Source organism: Peromyscus eremicus, chromosome 10 (genome assembly GCF_949786415.1).
Source record: "Peromyscus eremicus chromosome 10, PerEre_H2_v1, whole genome shotgun sequence".
In the NCBI taxonomy this organism is placed as follows: domain Eukaryota; kingdom Metazoa; phylum Chordata; class Mammalia; order Rodentia; family Cricetidae; genus Peromyscus; species Peromyscus eremicus.
In genome coordinates, this window is record NC_081426.1 from 28,659,825 (window position 1) to 28,685,642 (window position 25,818).

General features: G+C 40.5%; 1 protein-coding gene and 1 non-coding gene across 4 annotated transcripts in view; one reads left to right on the forward strand and one right to left on the reverse strand.

Moving 5' to 3' along the window:
* Positions 1 to 25,818, forward strand: part of Fam193a (family with sequence similarity 193 member A) — a 135,461-nt gene that overhangs the window by 19,838 nt on the left and 89,805 nt on the right. The window lies entirely within an intron of this gene.
* LOC131921322 (small nucleolar RNA U13) lies at positions 9,206 to 9,307 on the reverse strand. Its single transcript, XR_009381949.1, has one exon. It is a non-coding gene; the product is annotated as a small nucleolar RNA U13 (small nucleolar RNA).

The following is a 25,818-nucleotide window of genomic DNA, read 5'->3' on the forward strand; positions in this document are numbered from 1 at the left end:
AGAGAATATACAGATAGATTTTGAAGTAGTTTCTTAGATAAACAGGATTTTATGGCTCAAACTGGATATTTGTGGTGATGGAACAGCCATTATCCTGTGTAGTTTCAGGAGGAGCAGCTGGCAAAGCTTATTCCCCAGTGAGACACAGGGAGGTGCTGATAGCAGTGTGTTGGATTGGGAGACCTGGAGGGAGTTTCAGTCTTTGTATTGTTTTGTAATGAGAGGAATGGGGACTCTTATTTGGCAAGATATGGGTTTGCTGGTCATCTTGTGGCCAAATAAAGAATATTGCCTATTTTGAAGATGAGTTTTTCTTTTCCATAAAGATAATTCATCTAAAATTGCTTATTATTTCTAAGTGGTTGTTAGTAGAAAGCTACCCAGCAAGTTCAGTATATTTTCAAATACTTAAGCCCTCTCAAGGTGAAAGTGCCATTTTAGCAATGAGTAGAAAATTGCTTACTCAGAAACCTTGCTGTATTGAGTATTTTGAAATGGATGTTTAGAATGGTCTCATTATGTGTGTCTTTGCTAAGAATAATGTAAATAGTTACTGCAATGCACATTTATACTGGGAAATGAAGTCTTTCTGTCTGTTTAAAAGATTCTGTTGTACAGTAGGGTTTTGAATCTTTCTGTTAAAATGCTAAAATGTGACACCTTCAGGTTACTGTGTAAGAAAGAACAAGGATCTCTTGTGAAGATGTAAGCTCATTTTGCTGAATTTTAACAAAAATCCTTGCGTAATGGAGGGATGGTGTAGAAGAGCAATTGTCCTGAGTTAGTAAGTGCAGCCAGTGATAGATACCTTCCATTTAGCTCTATATGTTTTGAAGAGGGACTGTTGTTTTCGGCAGATGCTGCCAGTAAAAGCTGACTAATTAAATTTGGCCTGCTCTCAATATCTGTTACCCCTCTTTTCTTCTCTCTTCTTTAAATTTTTCTTATTGTATTATTGTGTATGGAGAGGGGGGCACATGTGTCACAGCACACATGGAAGACAGCTTAAAGGACTTAGTTCTCTCTTTTAGCTATTTGGGTCCTGATTGAACTCAGGTTGTCAGGCTTGGCAACAAGCACCTTTATTTTCTGAGCCATCTCCTCTCCCCACTTACACTGAGCATGTGCTTTACCATTGACTATAGCACCAAATCTAGTTTGTATATATTTTTTATTATACATAAATCATGCTCTGTATTAGTGTGGAAAATACAGGTACTCTTAAGGATTCTCTTTCTATTCACCTTAGTACACAGTCTGTTATATGGCCTGTATATGTGTGAGCCAAGTCCTCCTGATGGTTTCTTGTAGAATTCTTTTGTCTGGGTGCCTCTGTGCCTTTCTGCTCAGTCCCATTTGTCCTTGGGCCTGGGCTTCCTTACAGTGGCATAGAGGCATAGAGGCTGACTTCCAGGAACACCTGTCCATTCCCACCCTTGTCTACTCTCTGACTCTTGAATCCTTAGCATCTTCATGGCCTGGCTTGATGCTGTCTGTTCTGATCCTCTTCACCAATGAGCACCTTTGCTCTACCTACATATTAATGTATTGTTCTTTATGAATGCAGAAAATAAGGCATGTTGTTTTTCATGACTTAAATTAATTTCCAGTTAGCATAAAAATGGATTTTATTATCCCACTGTCTTCTAACACATTTATCATTATACGTGGTTTGTGTCCCTTTTCCTTATCCCTTTCCCCCTTTTTTATGGTTCCCCTCTCTTTCCCAAATAGCCCCCTTATCTGTTTTTCATGTTATATTTGTGTGTGTGTGTGTGTGTGTGTGTGTGTAAGTCTATAATTCTGCATATGAGAGAAAATACACTATGTTACAAGCCATTGAGTATTGAATGAATTAAATGAGATAAATAATTTTTTTTTCTTTTTGCTTTTTCAAATGGGGGTTTCTCTATGTAGTCCTGGCTGTCCTTGAACTCACTCTGTAGACCAGGCTGGCCTTGAACTCATAGAGATCTGCCTGCCCCCGCTTTTCAAGTGCTGGGATTAAAAAGCTTCTGCCACCACCACCCCTAAGAATTAGAAGTTTTTAAAGAAGTTTCTGAAAGTTAAAGAATTATATTTGAAGGGTAGACATATTCTATTGTGTGAATTTAAGAGTTCATCAATTTATTTGTGATTTTTTTTTCAGTTATACTGAACTGAAAGATCTTATAAAACATGCAGTGCCAGCATGTGAGGTGTGTGTGTTCTTACCGTGATGACCAGAATTTAAGGCATGCCATGACTTTGCCCTTAGAAAATGTTCCAGGCACGGGGTGGTGGTGGCACACACCTTTAATCCCAGCACTCTGAAGGCAGAGGCAGGCGGATCTCTGTGAGTTTGAGGCCAGCCTGGGCTACAGAGTGAGTTCCAGGAAGGGCGCAAAGCTACACAGAGAAATGCGGTCTCGAAAAACCAAAAGAAAGAAAGAAAGAAAACATTCCAGGCAAGCTGGATGCAGTGAGGAAACAGGTAGACAGTTGTAGTCCAAAAATGTAATGGAAGAGCATTAGTTTATATGTCTCTCATGATGAGGATTAGTTACTGATTAAGAGGTAATTACTGATTGTTGTTTGAGAGAATCTCATTTAGCATTTAGTCCACGCTGCTTCAGACTGCCTATGTACCTGAGGCTGGCTTTGAACTCTTGTTTAGCCTTGAACTCATAGAGATCTTCTTGCCTCTACCTTCAAAGTGCTGAGATTAAAGGCATGCTCTACTACTGTATGGCCTGGCTTTGAACTCTTATACTCCTAGGTTTATATGGTATATTACCACACCTGGCTTAATTATATGTTTCTAATTAAAAATATTTTTGTTATTTATTTATATGTATATGTAAGTGTATATGTACATATGCCTGAGGAGGTCAGAGGCATCCCCTGAAGCTAGAGTTACAGGTAGTTGTAAGCTGCCTGATGTGGGTGCTGGGAATTGAGCTCAGCAACTCAGGTCTTCTGCAAAAACAGTACATGTTCTGAGCCATCTCTCTAGCCCCAATTACGTATTTCTTAAAGAGCTATTGAAGCTTTTTACTTGCTATATAGACCAGGCTCTCTGTAAATTCAGAGATCTGCCTGTCTCAATCTCTTGAGTACTGAAATTAAAGACATGAGCTACCATGTTCTGCTCTGCTCTGCTCTGCTCTGTTCTGTCCTCCTCTGTCTTTCCCTCTCCTCCCCCTATTCTGAGACAAGGTTCGGTTTTATATCCTAGGCTGGCTTTGAAAGTCTCCTCCTGTCTCAGCCTTCTGAGTGCAGGGATTGCAGGTATGTGCCACTATGCCTGTCCATTTTCATAGTTAATTCCAAAAGGCCCTGATGGGACCATTGAGAATGTCAGTAGTATATTGTATAAAATAAGTTAATTACATAACATTCATATTTAGTGGAACAGTGGGGTATGTAGCTGAAGTTTTCCTGTATCCCACCTGGCCCACAGTCAGGACAAATCTCTCTGACCCACTAGTCGTGCAGCCGCTCAAACCCAAATAAACACACGGAGGCTTATATTAATTAAACTGCTTGGCCATTAGCTTTGTCAGGCCTATCACTGACTAGCTCTTACATGTAAACTAATGCATAGTTCTTATTTATGTTTAGCCATGTGGCTTGGTACCTTTTCCCAGTTCTGCCTTTACATCTTGCTTCCTCTGTGTCTGGCTGTTGACTCCTGACTCAGAATTCTCCTTTCTCTTGTCCCGCCTATACTTCCTGCCTGGCTACTGGTCAGTCAGCAGCACTTTATTTATTAACCAATCAGAGCAACACATTCACAGCATACAGAGCGATATCCACAGCAGGGGTAAATTAACCTAAAGCCATGGCTTTGTGATACATGCATAAAACATAGATGCAGATACAGAGTAGGTAAGATAGTCATAGTAGGACTCAGTAAATATTTTTGGTTTTTCGAGACAGGGTTTCTCTTAGTAACAATCGTGGTTGTCCTGGAACTCACTTTGTAGTTTGGCCTTGAACTCACTGAGATCTGCTTGCTTCTGTGTCCCTTCCAAGTGCTAGGATTAATGGTGTGCGCCACCAATGCCCAGCTCTCAGTAAATATTCACGTTCATGAATCTATGACTTCAAAGAAATTTATATAGTTGCTGATTATTTCATGAAAACTGAAGTTACACTGAGGGCTGAGCACTGGCATTGATTAATCATGTCTTCCTTTTAACATTTCCTTAGGGAGGAGGTATTGGACTGTCTGGACTAGGATCCAGTTTTAGGCCTCCTGACTAAAGTACAACACCCCTATCCATGTCCTGGCCCCATTCTCCCAAGCACAGGAGTAGGACTAAAGGCAGAGGACAAGGAAGGAAAAAGGAGCTGATCCCGAATTATTTCATTTTCTCCTGTGGCACCCTTTGCCCAAGATGAAGAAAGCAAGGGGGAAGGGTTTCCATTTTACTTGAAAATGGAAGGAACATATTACATTCTCTTTGCTCTTTTCAGGCAAGTTATGTATGTGTTGCTCTGTGTATGCATGTGTGTGCACTGGTGCATTTATGCTCCCCCACCACACTATGTGTGTGTAATGTGTCCAGAGATAGGATAGATGTGTCCAGAGATAGGATAGATCCTTGATGTTTGTTGGCAGCCAGTCTGTCTGAATTAGTGAACTCTTAAGTTCAGTGAGAGACTCAAAGAATAAGGTAGAGAACAATAGAAGACACCTGACATTGATCTCCATCCTCTACATGAACTCAGAAGTATACACAAAGAGAACACATATGATGTTCCCTCCCACCCCCAATGAAAGCAGTGATTGATTGGAAAGGTAGTAAACAGCCTTCAGAACAATATAAGCTCCAGAGTGGTAAATGGGTGGTGGAAAAAGTCCCTAGAGAGGTAAGAGCGAGGAGAAGTCATCAGGGTGGTGCTTGAAGCATCAAGCTTCTTGGACTACATTGTCCCAGCTCATAGTTTTGGTCTGTATTCGCCAGCTTGATGGTTTCATGGCTCTGAACTTGCCTGTAGTAATAAGCCATTGATGTAGTGTTGCCTAAATGCATGGAGGATGTAAGCTTAAAAACTTGATGTCACAGTAGATGGATACCAGGTTCAGGAACTCCAAGATGGTGTTAGCATGCTTAAAGCACTCAAACTGGTGCTGAAGTGGGTCCAGTTATTGGAGAAGGCAGTCTCATGATGGCAATATTCAGTCTGAACTCACATTTCAGAGTCATATGTCCAGGATGTTTTGATGCTAAGACATTTAACCTTCATTCAGCTTTCTTGATGCTTGGGGACACTATATTTCTGTAGATGGCCACTCATTAATTCTAGCCTGAAAATTCTGGTAGTCTTTGGTCTAGGTTTGATTTTGCTTTCTGGATCAATTTCAGGTTTGCTAATAATCTAATTAAAAGGTTTTATTGGTAGGGCCTAGAGAGATGGCTTAGTAGTTAAGAGCACGTGTTGCTCTTGGAGAGGACTGGGGTTTGATTCCCAGTTTTCACCTAGTGGCTCACAATCATCTGTAATTCCAGTTCCAATAAATTTGATGCCTTCTGATCTCTATGGGCACCACACACATGGGGCACATACATACATTCAGGCAAAACACTCATACATATATATCACATGTGAAATAAAATAAATCTCTAAAAATTTTTAAAATAAGTTTTTGTTGTTGAGTTTGGGGTTTTGAGATGGGATCTTATTTGTTATTTTGTCTTTCAGAGCTGAAGATTGAACCCAGGGCCTTGCACTTGCTAGACAAGTGCTCTACCACTGAGCTAAATTCCTAACCCCGAGATGGGATCTTATTTGTAGCCCTGGCTGGCCTAGAACTTGCTGTGGGATGTTCTGTATGCTGTAAATGTGTTGCTCTGATTGGTTGATAAATAAAAAGCTGATTGGCCAGTAGCCAGGCAGGAAGTATAGGATGGATAAGCAGACAAGGAGAATTCTGGGAAGAGGAAGGCGGAGTGAGGAGACACCAGCCCACTGTCCAGGGAACAGCATGTAATGGCACATAGGTAAAGCCACGGAACACATGGTGACATATAGATTAACAGAAATGGGCTGAGTTTAAGTGTAAGAGCTAGTTTTAATTAATATAAGCCTCTGTGTGTTTATTTGGGTCTGAGAGCCTGCGTACCAGGCGGGACACAGGAAAACTTCCAGCTACAAGAACTCACTATATAAGTATGTTAAGCAATCCTTCTTTCTCAGCCTCCTGAGTGCTGGGGTTATAGGCATATACCACTATGCCCAGCAGATTTTGTTTTGCTTTAAATAAAAACTTCATTAATGGAACCACCATGCCTTTCAGTAGTCTCACTGTTGTCTATAATAGCAAAGTTAAAGAAACCTTTTGCTTTTTAAATCTTACTACATAGGCCAAGTTGTTCTTCTTACTCACTGTTATCCTCCTGTTTCAGCCTTCCAAGTGCTGGAATTATTGGTATAAGCCATCACACTCAGAAAATAGTGTTGCTGAGATTTATTTATTATGTATACAATGTTCTGCCTGCATGTATGCCTGCAGGCCAGAAGAGGGCACCAGATCTCATTATTGATGGTTGTGAGCCACCATGTGGTTGCTGGGAATTGAACTCATGACCTCTGGAAGAATAGCCAGTGCTCTTAACCTCTGAGCCATCTCTCCAGCCCCCGAAAATAGTGTTTTGAAGAGACACCTTGCTCCAGTGTGACATAGCCAGAATATAGAGTCTACCTAAATATCAGTCAGCAAATGCATAAAGGAAATAAGGAACATAGACGCTGGGTTCTGTTCAACATCCCTGCCCCAAGATAAAATCTGTTATTTACTATAGGTCTAGGCAGAGAAAGGCAAGCTCCACACAATCCCGGTCTTTGGTTTGTTTTTTTGTTTTTGTTTTTGTTTTTGTTTTTGTTTTTCGAGACAGGGTTTCTCTGTGTAGCTTTGCGCCTTTCCTGGAACTCACTCTGTAGTCCAGGCTGGCCTCGAACTCACAGAGATCTACCTGGCTCTGCCTCCTGAGTGCTGGGATTAAAGGTGTGTGCCACCACCACCCGGCTGATTTTTGTTTTTCGAGACAGGGTTTCTCTGTGTAGCCCTGGCCATCCTGGAATTTGCTTTGTAGACCAGGCTGACTTCAAACTCAGAAATCCACCTGCTTCTGCCTCTTGAGTGCTGGGATTAATGGTGTGCACTGCTGCCACCACCACCATCACCACCTGGCCATGATCCCAGTCTCGTGTGAAACCCAGTGCAGTTAATCACACAGACATTGAAAACAGGCTGGGGAGAGTAGGGAGGAGAGGAGGTTGAAAGTTGCTACCAATCCAAGTTAGATAGTAGGAATAAGTTTTGGAGTTCTGTTTCTATAAAAAGATAGCTACAGAGAGCAGTAATATACTATATATTTCAAGAAAGTCAGAAAAGTATTATTTTTGTATTTTATTTTTCAGACTGGTTTCAAACTATGTCAGTGGTTCTCAACCTGTGGGTTGCGACCCCTTGTGAACAAAGCTTTTCATCTGGGTCACTTAAGACTATCCTGAATATCAGATATTTACACTGCTATTTGTAACAGTAGGAAAATTTCAATTATGAAGTAGCAATGAAAATAATTTTATGGTTGGGGGTCACCATAACATGAGTAACTGTATTAAAGGCTTGCAGCATTAGGAAGGTTGAGAACCACTGCTCAATGTAGTTGACTCTGGCCTTGAACCCTGGTCCTCTGACCACCTGACAAGTGCAGAAATTAAAAACTTGTAGCACCATATCACACTCTAGAGACAGGACTTCCCCAGTGCTTTTTTTCTTTTGTTTTATTTTTCGGCACAGGGTTTCTCTGTTTAGCCCTGGGTGTCTTGGAACTCACTGTGTAGACCAGGCTGGCCTTGAATTCATAGAAATCTGCTGGCCTCTGCCTCCTGAGTTCTGGCGTTAAAGGCTGTGTGCCACCACCACCCAGCCTATTCCTTTTTTCACTTCTTTCTTCCTTTCCACCCTTTGTCTTCTTTCCCTTGGATGTTTTTTAAGAATCTTGGGATCAAAAGGGCCTTTTGTATTCTAAGCAAGAACTACATCTCCAGTCCTAAAAGGATTTGAGATAAAGTAAACAATATATACTTGATATACCATCTACTACTTACTAAACATCACAGTGTATACCGTCTACTACTTACAGAACATCACAGTGTATGTCATCTACTAAAATACCACATGGTGTTTACTTTCTATTAAAACAACACATGGTGTGGACAGTAAATGTATACAGTGTTTTTAAGGATTGGGCATGTAGTCAGTTGTAGAGCACTTGCAAATGGGAACCCTGAGTTGGATCCACAGCAGAGGAAAAACATTAAAAACACCAATTCTAACTGGTTGTGGTAATGCGTACCTATAAGCCCAGTATGCAGGAGACTGAGGCAGGATAGTTTGCTGCAAGTTTGAGACCCCAGGCTTGGTTTCATGTTAAGGTACAATCTGAAACAGTTTTTTTTCATTATTTATTTTTTATTTTATGTGCATTGGTGTTTTGCCTGCATGTCTGTGTGAGAGTCTCAGATCTTGGGAGTTACAGACAGTTGTGAGCTGCCATTTGGGTGCTAGGAATTGAACCCAGGTCCTCTGGAAGAGCAGCCACTGTCCTTAACCTCTGAGCCATTTCTCCAGCCCCAAAACCGTTTCATTCATTTCATTTTTGTCTTCATCATACTGATCTTATGTGACATGTGTTCCTGGACTTACTTGTTCTGTGAGTGCTAGGGATCTGAACTTGGGTTCTCATGTTTGTGTGGCAAATACTTTACCAACGGAGTTGTTTTTTCTAGCCCTACATTTTGTCAGTTAAAAAAAAAATGATTTGTTGGCCAGGCATTGGTGGTATATGCCTTTAATCCCAGCCCTTGAGAGGCCAGCCTGGTCTATAAAGTGAATTTCATTGAATTCCAGGCCAGCCAGGACTGTTATGCAGAGAAACCCTGTTTCAAACCCCCCCCATATGCATGCACATGTGTATTTTTCCTACATGTATGTCTGTGTACCACATGTGTGCATTGCACACAGAGGCTAGAAGAAGGCCTGAAATATCCCTAAGAATTTGTAGGTACAGGTGGTTGTAAACCGTGAGAATGCTGGAAACAGAACCCAGGTCCTCTATAAGAGTGGCTAATGCTGTTAACAGCTGAGCCATCTCTCCAGCCCCATATTTTGTTATTTTAATGGTAATAAGTAGCAACCTTTTTTTCCCCATGTCAGATGGAAAATGTAATAATATCAATAATGAGGGTTGAAGGACGTGTGTTACATAATGGTGTAAACACCCAGTAATCACACTTAAGAACTGAAAAGGATGGGAAATAGTGGCCATTTTGACTGGTGATTACTATGCTCTAGTGTCTAGACTTCAGACTCGGCATTTAAGCTCATAACCTACAGTATCTCAGCATCTTGTTTGGTTCTCTGGCAAGCCTGAGTAGATTTTTTTTTTTTTTTTTTTTTTTTTTTTTGTTTTGTTTTGTTTTTTGAGACAGGGTTTCTCTGTGTAGCTTTGTGCCTTTCCTGGAACTCGCTTTGTAGGCCAGGCTGGCCTCAAACTCACAGAGATCCGCCTGGCTCTGCTTCTGGAGTGCTGGGATTAAAGGCATGCGCCACCACCGCCCAGCTCTGAGTAGATTTTTAAAACTACATTCATAAGTGAATGAAGAAACAGGCCAAGAAGGGCTAAGCACTTGCTGGAGGGTGAAGAGTGGGTAGTGAGTGTCAACTAATGTTGTACTCTTTTATTCCAAGGGTTTAAATTACAAGCAACCATAATTTTCAGTAACAGTGTTTTCAGAGCTTATGAAATGCCTGTTTCTTAAAAGAATGTCTTCTACAAGGGAAAAGAGGCTTTTCAAGGTTGCACATGGCCTGTTGGGAGATGGAGTTAGAGTTGAAATTTAGGGTTGTTTGTTTGTTTGGTTTGGTTTGGTTTGGTTTTTTTCGAGACAGGGTTTTGCTGTGAAGCTTTGGAGCCTATCCTGGAACTCACTCTGTAGACCAGACTGGCCTCAAGCTCACAGAGATCCACCTGCCTTTGCCTTCCAAGTGCTGGGATTAAAGGCATGCATCACCACCACCCGGCAAAATTCAGGTTTTCTAACTGCTGAGTTTCAGGCTCTCATGGAGCTGTTGTGCCGTTTCCTCCTTGACTACTAACATTCAGACTGTTAGTTTCCCCTCAGTGGTGACTTACACTGACATATGAGAAGCATTCTGCTAGTCTGCGGTTGTTTATTTATTCCAATACAGCCTTGATTTTGTAGACATTATATTTAGAAACGTGTAGGTACAAATACAGAACTCATGCTGACTAAATTTTGTTGGGCGAGGGACATATGGTTCTGGAGTAATGTTTTGTTATTTTCTTCTTCATTCTGTTTTATAACAAATTCAGATGATTCAGACGGTTGGAACATTTATCAGCACCAGTGTTACTAATCTGGGAAGACACAGCAACATTATAGAGAGGAGCTTAGTTTAGAAAAGACATTTTCAAACAAAATCCACTTTTTAGGATTCTACCTGTTTTGTGTTCTTTTCACGCTTCACTATTGACATAGTTGGTAATTTTTCTTGTTGGGTTACTTTGTGGGTACACTTCAGAGTTTTATTCCTAGACATGTAGTTCTTAATGATGTAGTCTGTAACTTCAGCTATTCTGGTCTATACTACGACTTTGCTTTTTAGCTGTTGGTTCAGAGTCATGAATCCACATGGTCAGGCCCATTGTCAGCTGCTTGATGTTGCTATTCACTTATTGGATATAAAGATTTCTAAACTGTCAGAACCCCAAATTGTAGGCTCGGGAAGGAGATTTTCTTCTGGAATGTTCATTAACCTTAGCAGTGAGAGATGATACTTTCATTTAAAGTTTAAATTTTAAACACTTCTTTTTCAAATTTGTCCATCTGATCATAGGAGAACAAGTATCATGTATTGGTCATTTATATAGAATATTGGCTGTAGGGCTAGAGAGATGGCTCAGAGGTTGAGAGCAAGGGCTGCTCTGCCAGAGGTCCTGAGTTCAATTCCCAGCAACCACATGGTGGCTCACAACCATCTGTAAAGAGATCTGGTGCCCTCTTCTGGCCTGTAGGCATGCATGCAGGTTGAACACTGTATTCATAATAAATAAATAAATCTTTAAAAAAAAAAAAGAATACTGGCTGTACCTAGTGGGACTGTTCTAGATCAGAGGTTTCCCATCCAGTGCTGTGGGTCTTCAGCAGGCCATCACACAATTTTACTTACTTGCTTACTTAGTTATTTATTGTGAACTGAAGCTTCCTGTCCCTATTGTCAGGTTGCAGATAACCTATTCAGAGGCTGAATATGAATTATAAATGCTTGTCTGATAGCTCAAGCTTATTAATAACTAGCTTTACATTTTAAGTTAACCCATATTCCTTATTTACGCTCTGCCATGACCCATGTTCCTTATTTATGCTCTGCCACGTGACAGTACCTTTATTAGCATGGCACATTTATCTCCTGCTCTGTGTCTGGCTGGTGATTCCTGGCTCCATCCTTCTTCCTATCATCCTTAGTTTGATCACCCCACTATACTTCCTGCCTGGCTACAGGCCAGTCAGCATTTTATTAAACTAATTCAAGTGACAAATCTTAACAGTGTACAAGAGGATTATTCTACAGCATTTCTCCCTTTTTGTCTATTTTAAAAAAAGGAAGGTTTTATCTTTAACATAGTACTATTATACACAACAAAAAACAGTTATCAATTAAGAATTACAGTTACAATATTCAGTCTGTTTGTATTTGGCAAAATTAGAGAACATACTCTATTATCTATCTTATTGTTGTGAGACCAAAGTTTTGTATCTATTTTTACTTTCTATCCTGACTTGCTGCATTACCAACCTTTTGTTTTGTTTCGTTTTTCAAGACAGGGTTTCTCTGTGTAGCTTTGCGCCTTTCCTGGATCTCGCTCTGTAGACCAGGCTGGCCTCGAACTCACAAAGATCCGCCTGCCTCTGCCTCCCGAGTGTTGGGATTAAAGGCTAGGCTCACAACCAAAAATAAAACTATCTTTTTATGTCTCTGAACTTTATACACTTTACACCTCTTTTGTGAATTTCTTTTCTGAATTTCTTAACAAGGAAAACTATAACTATAGTATCTAGTCTTCAACTCCAACAGAGATCCTAGAAGGATGAAGTGTTACCTAATGACAGGGACATCAGGCTGCCTGGACAGTCACCCAAAGTTTCTCTGTAACGTTAGGGCATCCAACTCTGGCCTACAGGCCTAGTATATCTGACAGACTTTCCTGTGAAGCAGGGAATTTTTTTTTTTTTTTTTTTTTTTTTTTTTTAAAGATTTATTTATTTATTATGTATACAGCATGTATGCCTGCACACCAGAAGAGGGCATCAGATCTCATTACAGATGGTTGTGAGCCACCATGTGGTTGCTGGGAATTGAACTCAGGACCTCTGGAAGAGCAGTCAGTGCTCTTAACCTCTGAGCCATCTCTCCAGCCCGAATTTTTTTTTTTTTTTTTTTTTTTTTTTTTAATTTTATTAAGAAAATTTTTTCATTCATTTTACAAACCAAAGATCCCTCTCTTCCTGCCCTCCCAGCTCTCCCCCAACCCTCCCTCCACAAGAAGGCAAGGCCTCCCATGGAGAGGCACATCCCATAGAGGCAAGTCCAAGCCCTTCCCCCTGCCTCAAGGCTGCACAAGGTGTCCCATAATAAGTAGTGGGCGCCAAAAGCCCTTGTAGTTGAAGATTTTTCTGGTCCTGCCTGGCTCCTGTGGCCCCACTGTCCGCAGCTGCTCAGACCCAAGTAAGAGGCTTATATTAATTAAAACTGCTTGGCCATTAGCTCAGGCCTGCCACTGACTAGCTCTTACACTTAAACTTAGCCTATTTTTGTTAATCTGTATGTCGCCAAATGTTCTGTGGCTTTACCTGTGTGCCATTACATGCTGTTCCCTGGACAGTGGGCTGGTGTCTCCTCACTCAGCCTTCCTCTTCCCAGAATTTTCCTTGTTTGCTTATCCTGCTTATATATCCTGTCTGGCTACTGGCCAATCGGTGTTTTATTAAGCCAGTGTACAAAAGCATTATCCCACAATATTTCCCCTTTTCTGTTTAATTGAAAAGGAAACTTCTAACTTTAACATAGTAAAATTACATATAACAAAACCATTATTAAGCAAGAATTACAGTTACAATATCTAGTCTATTTATATTTGGCAAAGTTACAGAAAATATTTTATCATCTATCCTTTATTTGTGAGTCTGTTTCATATCTAATTTAGCATTTATCATAACCAAGGAAAATTATAACTGTCTAGTCTTTAACTACATCAAAGACCTCAGAAAGATACAATATTATCTAAGTAAACAGGGAGAGCATTGTAAGCAACTTCCAAAAATCTAGAATGACAGAGACAGCTATCTGCTTGGACAGTCATCCAAAGTTCCTCTGCAGCATTGGGGCATCCATCTTTAGCCCATAGGTCTAGTCTCTCAGTCACTTTTTTTTCTGTGTCCTGTAGAATGTCTGGCAGATTCTTCTGTGAAGCAGGAACCTGAAGGACTGTCTTGCCTTGCAAAGTTCAGTGGTCACCTTTCTTTGGATCCTGCATGTCCAGTTGATACATTTTGTCAGGAAGTCCAGGCAAGAACAGTTTCTTGCCCAAATGGCTATTTTTGCCAAGAAGAAGAAGATAAACTCCATATGGAGTGTTTTTGATGTCCATCTTCCTCTTTGAAGTAAATTGGTGCTGCCAGGAGCAGACATGTCTCACTGTCCAGAAAAGCCTTAAGTTTTTAAAACATTTTAAATGCCATATTCTGTAGGTTTTTGAAGTCTTTGAAGATTACCTAATTGAAATATATCTATGTATACCTAGAAAACTTAACATGACTTTGATTAACTATTAATCTGTATTTCTTAATTATCCATTACAATTTAAATGAGTTACATAAACATAATACCTTAAACAAGAGTGTATATATAGATTATAATAAAGTCAACTCTAAATTTATATCAATAAACTGAAATCCATAGCAATGTAAAACATTTTTAAACAAGTTGTTCTTTAAAAGTAGGGTCATTAATCTACCCATTTATCCTGTCATATCTATATTACCCCCTTTTCTTCTTTAGAAAGAGATTGTATTTATAATTAACCCTCTTTAAATAAAAATAAACATTTAAAACAATATTTTGGGAATTTGAGAGTAGCTTTTTACACTTTTTTGTTGGATGAGTGTGCTGGCAATCTAATGGGGATCCTGAGAAAATTAAGAATTATGGTCAAGTCTTGACTGAAATAATCTATGAGGCTGTATTGTTTGAGCCAGTTGCCTTGAAATCATTTTGGATGTTGGATCATCTGGGTCATGGTGTCATCAGAGACCTTTTAGAGGGGGTCTTGACTGGCTAAACCTGATATATCTTAATGTGGAACAAATCTATAGTTTCTTGTTTTCTGTGGAAACAAAAGCAGAGCCTCCTTTTTAAATCAACATATCCTTAGATCTAAATTTTGAAATCAAGATATCTTAAAAAAAAAAAATATATATATATATATATATATAATGTGCTTAATTTAACAGGCTCTATAATCAAATGTCTTTTTGTAGATAAAAATATCAAAAACAACACAATCTAGATTCTCTATTTAATTTGGTTATTTTTATATTACCTTTACTGTTTTTTAAAAGACAAACTATTTTTTTATATAACTATTTTTTTCTTTTAAGTCTATGTACATTTTTACATACACTGTAAATCATTTAAAGTCTTATTTAATTGAATCTGTCTTTTTGTGTAACTATTGTTTTAAACTGTAGTAACTAGTACTGAAGCAGAAGCCTTGGCTGCTGACTTCGCCCATTTTAGCTTTTCAACATGGTGGAGGTAATTTACCTCTAGATCAGGGAGCCATGTTCTCTGTTGACTCTGGGAGGCAATGGGTCCATACCTCCATTCAGCATTATGTAGCTCAGAAACCTTTTTTTTTTTTTTTTTTTTTTTTTTTATACTAGTAAAAGTTAAATCTGTCACGCAGTATTCTGTGTGGCTTGGAGATGCCACTGTGTACCGGGGCGGGAATCTGCAGCCATGCTGCACTCAAGTCCACATGCCTCTGTGAACCTGTCATACTGTAGCTCATGGCTTGCCTGAGAGACACAGCTAGGAAGCTGTTTTTAGCTTTATTTTAAAATCTTTTTTTTTCTTTTCTTTCTTTCCTTTCTTTCCTTTTTTTTTTTTAGGTTTTAGGTGGAAACTGTTGCCCCACGTTGGGCGCCATTTCTAGTTGAAGGTTTTCCTGGTCCTGCCTGGCTCCTATGGCCCCACGGTCCGCAGCTGCTCAGACCCAAGTAAACACACAGAGGCTTATTAAAACTGCTTGGCCATTAGCTCAGTCAGGCCTGCCACTGACTAGCTCTTACACTTAAACTTAGCCCATTTTTGTTAATCTATATGTTGCCACATGTTCTGTGGCTTTACCTGTGTGCCATTACATGCTGCTCCCTGGACAGTGGGGTGGTGTCTCCTCACTCAGCCTTCCTCTTCCCAGAATTTTCCTTGTCTGCTTATCCTGCTTATACATCCTGTCTGGCTACTGGCCAATCGGTGTTTTATTAAACCAATGTACAAAAACATTATCCCACAGCAAGCCCCCTCATGCACCAGGGATGGATTCTGAATCTACTGCCAGGGGTCACCCCAAGCAGATCAAGCTACACAATTGTCTTGCCATGCAGTGGACCTAGTCCAGTTCCATACAGGCTCCACAGCCATTGATCCAACTCTCGTGAGTTTCTCACTAGTTTGGTTTGGTCGTCTCTGCAGGTTTCCCCATCATGATCCTGATGCACTTGCTCATAGAATCTCTCCTCTCTCCCTCCAGCTGGACTCCTGGAGCTCTGCCTGGTGTTTGGCTGTGGATCTCTGCATCTGCCTCCATCAGTCATTGGAATTCAGTTCAGGCACCCTCTCCACTATTTCTAGTAGTCCAAGCTGGGGTCATCCTTGGGGATTCCTGGCAACTTCCCTAGCAACGGGTTTCTCTCTATCCCCATGATTTCTCCTTTCGTCATGGTATCTCTCTCATGAAGCAGGGAATTTTGAAGTATTGTCCTACATTATCTTGTCAAAGTTCAGTGGTCGCCTTTCTTGTGTCCTGCTGGTCCAGTTTGGACAGTAACTGTCAGCAGTTGAGGCAAAGACAGTTTCTTTGCCCATATGGCTAGCTTTTGTCATAAAGAAAACAAACTCCATATGGAGTTTCTTTTATGCCCATCATCCTCTATGAAGTAATTGGTGCTGCCAGGAGCAGACATGTCTCACTGTTGAGAAAAGTTTTAAGTTCTTAAAACATTTTAAACTCTATATTCTGTAGGTCTTTGAAGTGTTTGAAGATTGCCTATCTGAAATATATCTCTGTATGACCATGAAAACCTGACATGACTATGAGTTTGCTATTATAGATGACTATTAATCTGTATTTCTTTATAATATATATTTAATTGAGCTGCATAAACATATTTTAAGAATAGAAATAAACATACACTATAACAAAATTAACTTTAAATTTGTATCAATAAACCAAAATCCATACCACTGTAAAATATGTACGGTTAATAGTTGTTTTTTTTTTTGGATTAAAGTAGATTCAATATTTTACCCTTTTATCCTATCATTTCTATATCCCCCCTTTTTCTTTTCAGAACAAGATCCCTGAATCTAATCTCCTTTGTTTAGCTTGTTTTCTGACCATTACCAATAACAACTTTTAACCAACCCCACTTAAATTGGGAATGTGGGCATAATTCTCTAGACTACTTTCTGTTGATTGGTGGGCACTGGTAATCTTTGAGGGACCCTGAGAAAATCCAGAATTATGGTCAAGTACTGACTGGAGTATTCTGTGAGGCTGGATCATCGCAGCCAGCAGCCTTGAAGCTATTCTGGATGCAGGATTCTGAGGAGCCTGTAACAGAGGCATTTTGAGATGCTGGATCACCTGGACCATCTGTTTTCATTGGTGTCTGGTCCCCTTCCTCTGAAAATACATAAATCTTTAAAGATAACATATATAATAATCTGTATTAATATAAGTTAGATTGTGCATCATACGCTTTAGTCAAAGATGATTTCTTGTTATGTGTTTGAGCAGGTAAAATGCATCACATGTCTTGCAGTTCTTTCAAGTTTATTTTATTTTTTTGTCTGTAGTCAGGATTTCAGGGGATCTTCCTCGATCAAACCTGATATTCTTTAACTCAGAATGAATTTCCTATGGAAACAAAAGCATAACCTCTTCTCCAAAGTAGCATTTTTTTAACTTAAATTTTGAAGTTTAAAAACATTTTGAAATTGAAAATTTTGAAGTTGAAAAACATTTTCAAAATATATAGGTTGGTTTAATCTAGCAGCATTTATAATCAAATGTCTCTTAGCAGCTCTTGCTCTTTCCTCTGCAGTCAAAAAACTCAAAAGACAACATAATATACGGTATCCAGACTCTGTGTATGTTCCCTTTTTGTGGCTTTTTCTTTTATATTACTTTATTCCCCTTTAAGGACTTTATTTTATTATTTTACAATTATTTTTCTTTTTTATGACTGTCTATTCCCATTTTCTTTTCTCTCCCAAGCCTATGTCTATTTTTAAGCACACTCTAACTTATTTAGAGGTTTCTTTTGTCTGAATCTGTCTCTGTTGTGTATCCTCAATCTTTTTTTGACCACATGAGTCTTTAAACTACTAAGTGGCTTGGCTAGGACCAAAGCAGGGCTTTGGTGGCTGGCTCTGCCCCATTTTTTGACTTCCTGAGAGCCTAGCTTCATGGTGGAGGTACTTGCAGGAGCCATGTTTATCACTCCAACTCTGAGGAGTTTCTAGGTCCATGCTGCCACAGAGTAGTGTGCCGCCGGCTTCTCATAAACACCCTATAAGTGTTTGGTAGTAGTACCTCTTAAAAGAGCTGCCCATTTTTGCCACTAATGCTGAGTCATGAAGTTGTCTCTTAAAGGATTCTCGCCTCTGCTTGCCGCCAGCAAACAGAGCCTACTGGAAAAAAGACTATTACCAAGAAGCTGCATTTGACTCCAGCTTTGTGTGCTTAGAATCCTTTTTTAAGCTTTGTCAGGTTTTATGTGGAAATTTTGGCCATACGTTTTCTGTCCCACCCGCCAATTCTCAAATAATCATTCAGTGGCTTATATTAATTGTAAATGCTTGTCTGATAGGTCAGGCTTTTTACTAACTAACTCTACATTTTAAGTTAACCCATATTACTTATTTGTGCTCTGCCACATGACAGTACTTTTATTAGCATGATACATTCATCTTCTGTTCCCTCTGCACCTGGCTGGAGACTCCTAACTCTGCTGTTCTCCTTCCCATCATCCTTAGTTTGGTCACCCTGCCTATACTTCCTGCCTGGCTACTGGCCAATCAGCATTTTATTAAACTAATTCGAGTAACAAATTTTTACAGTCTACAAAAGGGTTATTCCACAGCAACTTTATCTATCTATCTATCTATCTATCTATCTATCTATTTATTTATTTATTTATTTATGACAGGGCTTCTTTGTGCCTCCTTGGCTGTCCTGGAACTTGCTCTGTAGACCAGGCTGGCCTCAAACTCAGAGATCTGCCATCTGCTTGCCTCTGCATTCCAAATGCTAGGGTCAGAGGTGTGAACCACCACTACCAGCTTCTTTTTTTTCAATTACTATTTTTATTATGTGTAGGCTGTGTGTCTGCATGTGGTTATGTGCACATGAGTGTGAGTGTCCATAGAGACCAGGTGTATCAGTCCCCCAGAGCTTGAGTTACAAACATTTGTAAGCCACCTAATGTGGGTGCTGGGAACTGAACTCATGTCCTCTGGAAGAGCAGCAAGTGTGCTTACCTACTGAGCCATCTCTGAGCCCCTACAATTTCCTTTTCTGATGCTTTCCTTTTTTATTTTTGTATAGCTCTCTAAGGATTATGCACATATACATGCACACACACACACACACACACACACACACACACACACACACACTACCATGCCAGTTCATTCCACAATTTTCTAGATCCAGTTGTCTTCTGGGACAGACATGGGATAAAATAAGGTGCTTTCCTCATTAAAAGCCATTCACTTCACTTTGACAGTAAAACAGACCCTTTGGTCTGTGCCATTGGAGCCATACAGGAAGTCTGTAGATCATGATATTTAGGAACAAATAGTGCACAGTGTGGACAATTAAAGCAGTCAAAAGCGTAAGAAAGGCACATTATATGTTATACATCGAGGTATTGTCAGGGTTTTGTATGTTATGTGTGTGTTTTATTCAGGGTCTTACTGTTGTTGCCTATGTTGCTATATTGAATTTACTATCTTTCTGCCTCTCAAGTTGCTGGGATTGCAGGCAAATAGCTGTGATTATAAGCATGTGCCACCTTACTCAACTATTATTACATTATAGAATTATTATACTGTAATAGAGTTGCTAGAAACAGGAAAGAGAATTCTCAAGGCTACTTTGGGCCAAGATTCAGGAGCCAGATGTGGTGTTACCTACTTTTAATCTCAACACTTGATAGTTTGAGGCCAGTTTGTGCTAAAGACTTTTTGGAGACAGGGTTTCTTTGTGTATGTAACCCTGGCTGTCTTGGAACTCAGAGATCAGCCTGCCTCTGTTTCCTGAGTGCTGGAATTAAAGGCACGCACCACCAACTGGCTAAAGACTATCTTTAAAACAAATACCAAGGGATATATTTGAAAGGAGCCTTCTCCCCAAGGTTGGAGATCAGACCTGTGGTGAAGATAGAATTATAGCCAGTAGGTTGGTCAGGGTTTCTGGGCCAGATCTGGTCCTCAGTCAGCACTGGAATGGGGTGCAGAAAGCTGAGAGTGGTGGGTGGGTGTACAGCAGAAGAGCAGGTGCCCAGAACTGGCCAGGGCACAGCTGCTGGTTCAGCAACTCTTTGGGCAAGGACTTACTTTTATATATGATGTGGGCCCGGGCACTGTGTGGAATGAAGGTTAGCTAGTCTATCAGTGCTAAGGGACCTTGGTAGGTGTAGGCATGGGTGGAGCTTAGGAGAAGGCAGGATACAGATTGGGATACAGATTCGTGTTCAAAAATTCTAGCTATACTGCTACTTACCAAGTCCAGAGCTAGAGAAAGCACACATTGTCAAATACTACAGAAGCTGTGTCCTTCACATACCTAGCTCAGAGAAAATGCAGTCTAAGCTCATCTGTGGAGACAACACAAGTGTTAGCCAGCCAGCACTGTGTCTTGCAGACTCTGAAAGGGAAGCCTTTCCTTCTTATTATATCTCTCTAGCTCCCTCTACTGACAAGTCTTAATTAATTCCTTACGGGTAACATAATTATAGAGGGGCTTTGTTTTTACCATGCTGCAAAAGTCAAAGCCATACTTTTATTTATTTTGGTGTTTTTTTGTTTTTGTTTTTTGATACAGGGTTTCTCTGTATAACCCTGGATGTCCTGGAACTTGCTTCTTAGATCAGACTGTCCTAGAACTCAGAGATTGGCTTTGCCTCTGTCTCCTGATTGCTGGGATTAAAGTGTGCATCACTATGCCCAATATTGGCTTGCTCTTTAAGATTAGCTTATAGAGCTGGGTGGTGGTAGCACATACCTTTAATCCCAGCCCTTGGGAGGCAGAGGCAGGCCTCTTCTATAAAGTGAGTTCCAGGACAGCCAGGGTTACACAGAGAAACTCTGTCTCAAAACCAAACCAAAACAAAAAGAATAGTTTATAGAGTACCCTGTAAGAGGGAAGTAGACTGGGCAATAACTAGAGTGGGATATTGTCTGCTTACTCCATGGAAGTTTATTGAGATGTAAGTCCAGGAATGTCAGTATTTATGAGACCTGGCTCTTTTCACTGAATAAGCAGAAAGAGTGGCTGAAGCCAAGAGGTATTATGTCTGCAGCCAGCATGGAAAAATGTCAGCAGGAAGGTGTGCCAAATAGCAGTTCATTGCCTCTTGGCTCCACACTTACCCTTTGTCCTACATGTGACATTTGAAATACACTCGACTGCTATGTCTCTCTTTGTCGGTAGTGGGTTTATAGGACTTGGAAGTGGAAGGAGTCTGATCCCAGTTCCTTTGTGCCTTCTCTGGATTTCATTAGAATCACTATGGCAACTTTATGGCAATTCTTTCAATGTGTTATATGGCTTCCCAGAAAAGTCCAGCAGCACTTTCTATAGGCACTGGATTTTAACCAGCATTCTGGCCTCAAACTCCTGGGCTCAAGTGTTCCTTCCACCTGGTGTTAAAAGCATGTAAAATTTTTTTCTGATAAATTTTGCCAGGTCTGGTGACATAGGCTTGTATTCCCAGGACAGGGAAAATGAGGCAGGTTCAAGGGTAGCTGGACAAGTTTCATCATCTGTATCCCAAAAGATAGTTTTCTGCTAGCTCTCTTGTGGTATTTGAGCAGATTCCCATTCTGGGCCTATAGCTGTCTGTCCTCTAGTGATGTCTGAATCTTAGTAGGGCTGGAATCTCCCTCCCCCCACCCCCAAACACAGTTTCTCTGTGTAACCACTTTGGTGGTCCTGGAATTCACTCTCTAGACCAGGCTGGCCTTGAGACCACAGAGATCTGCCTGTGTCTGCCTCCTGAGTGTTGGGATTAAAGGTGTGCGCCACCACTGCCTGGCAGGAACTTTTATAGATTTGTTCCTGAGTGACTAAGAGGAAGATGGTTCAGTGGATAAAGTGCTTGCTGTGTAAGCATGAGGACCTGGGTTCAGATCTCAAGCACTTATATAAAATAACAAACCAAAACAGGTGCAGTAGTATGTACTGTAACCCCAGTGCTGGGAGAGTAGAAACAGGCTGATAGATCTTGGGGCCTTCCTGGCCAGATAGTCTAGCTGAAGTGATGAGCTCTAGGCTCAGTGATAGGGTCTGTCTCAGGGCTAGCAGGATGGCTCAGTGGCCACAGGTACTTGCTGCCAAGTCTTACAACCTTAATTGTAAGGAGCCACATGGTAGAAAGATCAAACCAAGTCTTGTAAGTTGTCCTCTGACCTCCACACTTGTGCCATCTCACACACAGAGAACATAATAAAAATAAACAAGTAAATAAACAACCAAAACCTGTTTCACAAAAATAGAATGGGTATTGATAGAGGAAAACATCCAACTTCTGGCCTCTGTGTGTGCACACAAGGGGGAGTGCATCCTCATGTACACTTGCATGCTTAGGTACACATTTATCACATATACAGAATACTAATGTGAATAATTAGCACCAAATTTATTCTTGAACATTCTGCCTCAGGTCTACAAGTAGTGGCTGCTCCTGTGTTTACTCCTGTATCTACTGATCCTGTTCTTTACTAAGTGTCAACTAACACCCTTTTAAAATGTTGTGTGGCCAGGTGGTAGAGGCGCACGCCTCTAATTCCAGCACTCGGGAGGCAGAGCCAGGAGAATTTCTGTGAGTTTGAGGCTAGCCTGGTCTACAGAGCGAGATCCAGGACAGGCACCAAAACTACACAGAGAAACCCTGTCTCGAAAAACCAAGAAAAACAAATAAACAAAAACAAACAAACAAATAAATAAGATGTTGTGTGGCCCCTGCTCAGATTCTTTTGTTTTGTTTTGTTTTTTGAGACAGGATTTCTCTAGGTAGCCCTGGCATTGGACAGGTAGAGGTAGGTAGAGATCTGTGAATTTAAGACCAGCCTGGTCTACATAGCTAGTTCCAGGGCAGCCAGGGATACATAGAGAAGCTCTGTCTCAAACAAAGAGAGCGGGAAAGAGAGGGAGGGGAGAAGGTAAGAAGGAAAGAAGAGGCTGGAGAGATGGCTCAGTGATTAAGAGCACCAACTGCACTTCCAGAGGTCCTGAGTTCAATTCCCAGCAACCACATGGTGGCTCACAACCACTTGTAATGAGATCTGGTGCCCTCTTCTGGCCTGCAGGGACACATGCAGGCAGAATACTGTATACATAATAAATAAATAAATCTTTAAAAAAAAAAAGGAAAGAAGAAAAAGAAAGAGGGTTGTACATTTGCCTAGCTATCAAATCCTGAGTTTGATTACCAGTACCTCAAAAGAGAGGGAGAGAGGGAAACCAGGGTTGGTGGCATATGCCTATTATCCCAATATTTAGCAAGTGAAACAGGAGGATCATGTATTTGAAGCCAGCTTGGCTCTGTGAGACACTGTCTCAAAAGTAAAATAAAACAACACACAAAAAGGTAAAGGGGTGCTAAAATAATGCATTTTGGAATCAGTAATCTGTAATCAGTAACTTAACTAAATTTTATTGAGTTTCCAGAGAACAACCTTGAAATCTGTAAATTGTTGTGTATTCTGTAAAATTGTAGGAATTATTGTCATAAAACTTTGAAGTTTTTAAGCTAGTTTTGTAGCTAGATTCGTGATTCTGTTACCAGGGTTTTTTTTTTTGTTAAGTATGGGAGGGTTCAGTTTTTGTTTAATTATTTCCTAAGCAGTGCTTCTTGCTCACAGAAACTACTTGTGCTTAAGTTCTGGGAAAGAAGTGAGGAAGGTGCAGGCAGGTATTGTAGTGATGCAGTGACCCCTGTGTGAGGTGGTGTGCATAAAGAGTGGGCAAGCTGGAAGACAAGACTATGCATTCTGATACTACTGCACATTTAGTCCCTTCAGTGAGTATGGAGTTCCTTGTGGTTCTAAAAACATTGAGTGTCCAATGAGAAGCTAGACATGCAAAGGATACTTTGTATGGGTATAAATGTGTCATTATATATATAAAGTTGTATAATTAGCTAAGGGAAGCATGTATTAGGAGTGAGAAGCAGAACTTAGAGGAGAGAAGAAACAACATGGGATGAAGAGAATCCCATGTGTCTGATAAAGAAGGGGAAAGTGGTGTTTCAGAGTGGGAGGTGATAAGTACTAAAGGAAGGCAAGGGCCAACCAAAGGACTCAGCCACTAATGGGGCTGGCTAAACTGCAAAGCTTAGGTGAGAACTGACTCTTTCAGGATGTCCTCTGGCCTCAACACATACTATGGTGCACATGTGGTCCCCACACAACAAATAAATAAATGTTAAAAAATTATTTTTAAACAAAGACAGAAAACCATAGTCCTGAATGGAATAGAAATGTGGAACTGTCATTTTAACCAGGTAGTTAACTGTGTTATAAGGGGAACTCCCACCTGGCCGAGAGCCTTATAAGTCTTGCATGATGCCTCACTGAGGACTTGTCTATTTTAGAAAATGGAGTCACAGAAGGGATTTGAAGTAGCAGCTGTTATGGTTACATGCATTGTGAGCCAGCCCTGTGCAGTTGGAGGTGAAGTGAAAGAAGAGATCTGAGGATTAGTGTGGATGGATGTATGGAGTAGCTATTCTAACCCAGGGTGCATATGTTGATCTATCCCTTTCCAAAGCTTCATAGTTTGCCACTCTCATCTGGGAAGATACTGACTGGTTTTTCGAGGTAGGGTTTCTCTGTGTAGCTTTGCAGCCTGTCCTGGAACTCGCTCTGTAGATCAAGCTGGCTTCAAACTTACAGAGATCCGCCTGGCTCTTTCTCCCAAGTGCTGAGATTAAAGGCGTTATACAAGGGGAAGGGATTAATGACCTCATTTTCCACCTTAACAAAGTAGAACATACGTGTAGTCGTTAATATCTGAAGTTACCAGAAAGTGAAAACATAGAAGTAACCAAAATAAAAACAAGAAACTCGCCACAGAAACCCATGGAATCAAAGCTAATTCTTTTAGAAACAATCAGACTCATAAACTTCATTCCAGGTCAAAGATTTGAATAAATACTGGACCATAGAAGATACAAGGACATACATAAGCACAAGGAGAGATATGTGCATTTACGTGTTTGTGAACACTTATATATGGGTACACGTGTACGGGCATATGGAAGCCATAGTTGATGTTAGGAATCATTCTCAGTAATTGCTCTGCCTTATTCATTGACACAGGGTCTTTCGGTTAAACCCAGATCCCCCATTTCTTCCTTCCCATGCTGGAATTACAGGTGGACTACTACATTCACCCAACATGAGTTCTGGGGATCCAAACTCTGGTCTTTGTGCTTGCATAGCAAGTGCTTAAACACTGACCCATCTCCTTAGCCCCTAGTTCTGTAACTTTCAAATCATTTGTACTTGTGATGCCCAATTATATATGCAACCGCACCCCGTCTTCCTTAGTATCTTATTCATGAACACCAAATACAAACTCTACATTAGATGTCGCAGCTCATGAGAATAACATTTAAGCTGACCTTTGGCTCTTGCCACTGGTCTAACCTGTCCTATCCCTTGGGATTCATTCCCCTGTGGTATTTAGTCATTGACCCTTTAAGCCTTGTGGGTCCCACCTTGCTCTTCTGTATTGTATGTATAATCTGTATTCCCATAAGTATAAGTTACCTCTTCTTCACTCAGAACTGCCTACTGTAGCAGCACTGCTTATGTCACTGTCCCATATAATTCATTTTTTCATACAATAAAATTTCTTTTTAAGATGGATATTGGGTCATGTCTCCTCTTGTATGAGAACCAGAAGCCTGGCTGACATGTCCTTTCTGACAGTGCCCCCTTGCTGCAGATACTTTAGCTCCTTGGCTGTGTTTATGATAGCCATAGGCATATTCAGATATGTGTACTGCTCCCTCAGCATGCTTTGCTGCTCTCTCAGGTCTGCAAGTCTTTTCCTTTGGGTTTCTGCTTTGCTCTGTTCTACATACCACTCTTGGTAGCTCAAACCTGTAGTCTCACCTACTTGGGAGACTGCGGTAGGGGGATTGTCAGAGCCCAGGATTTTG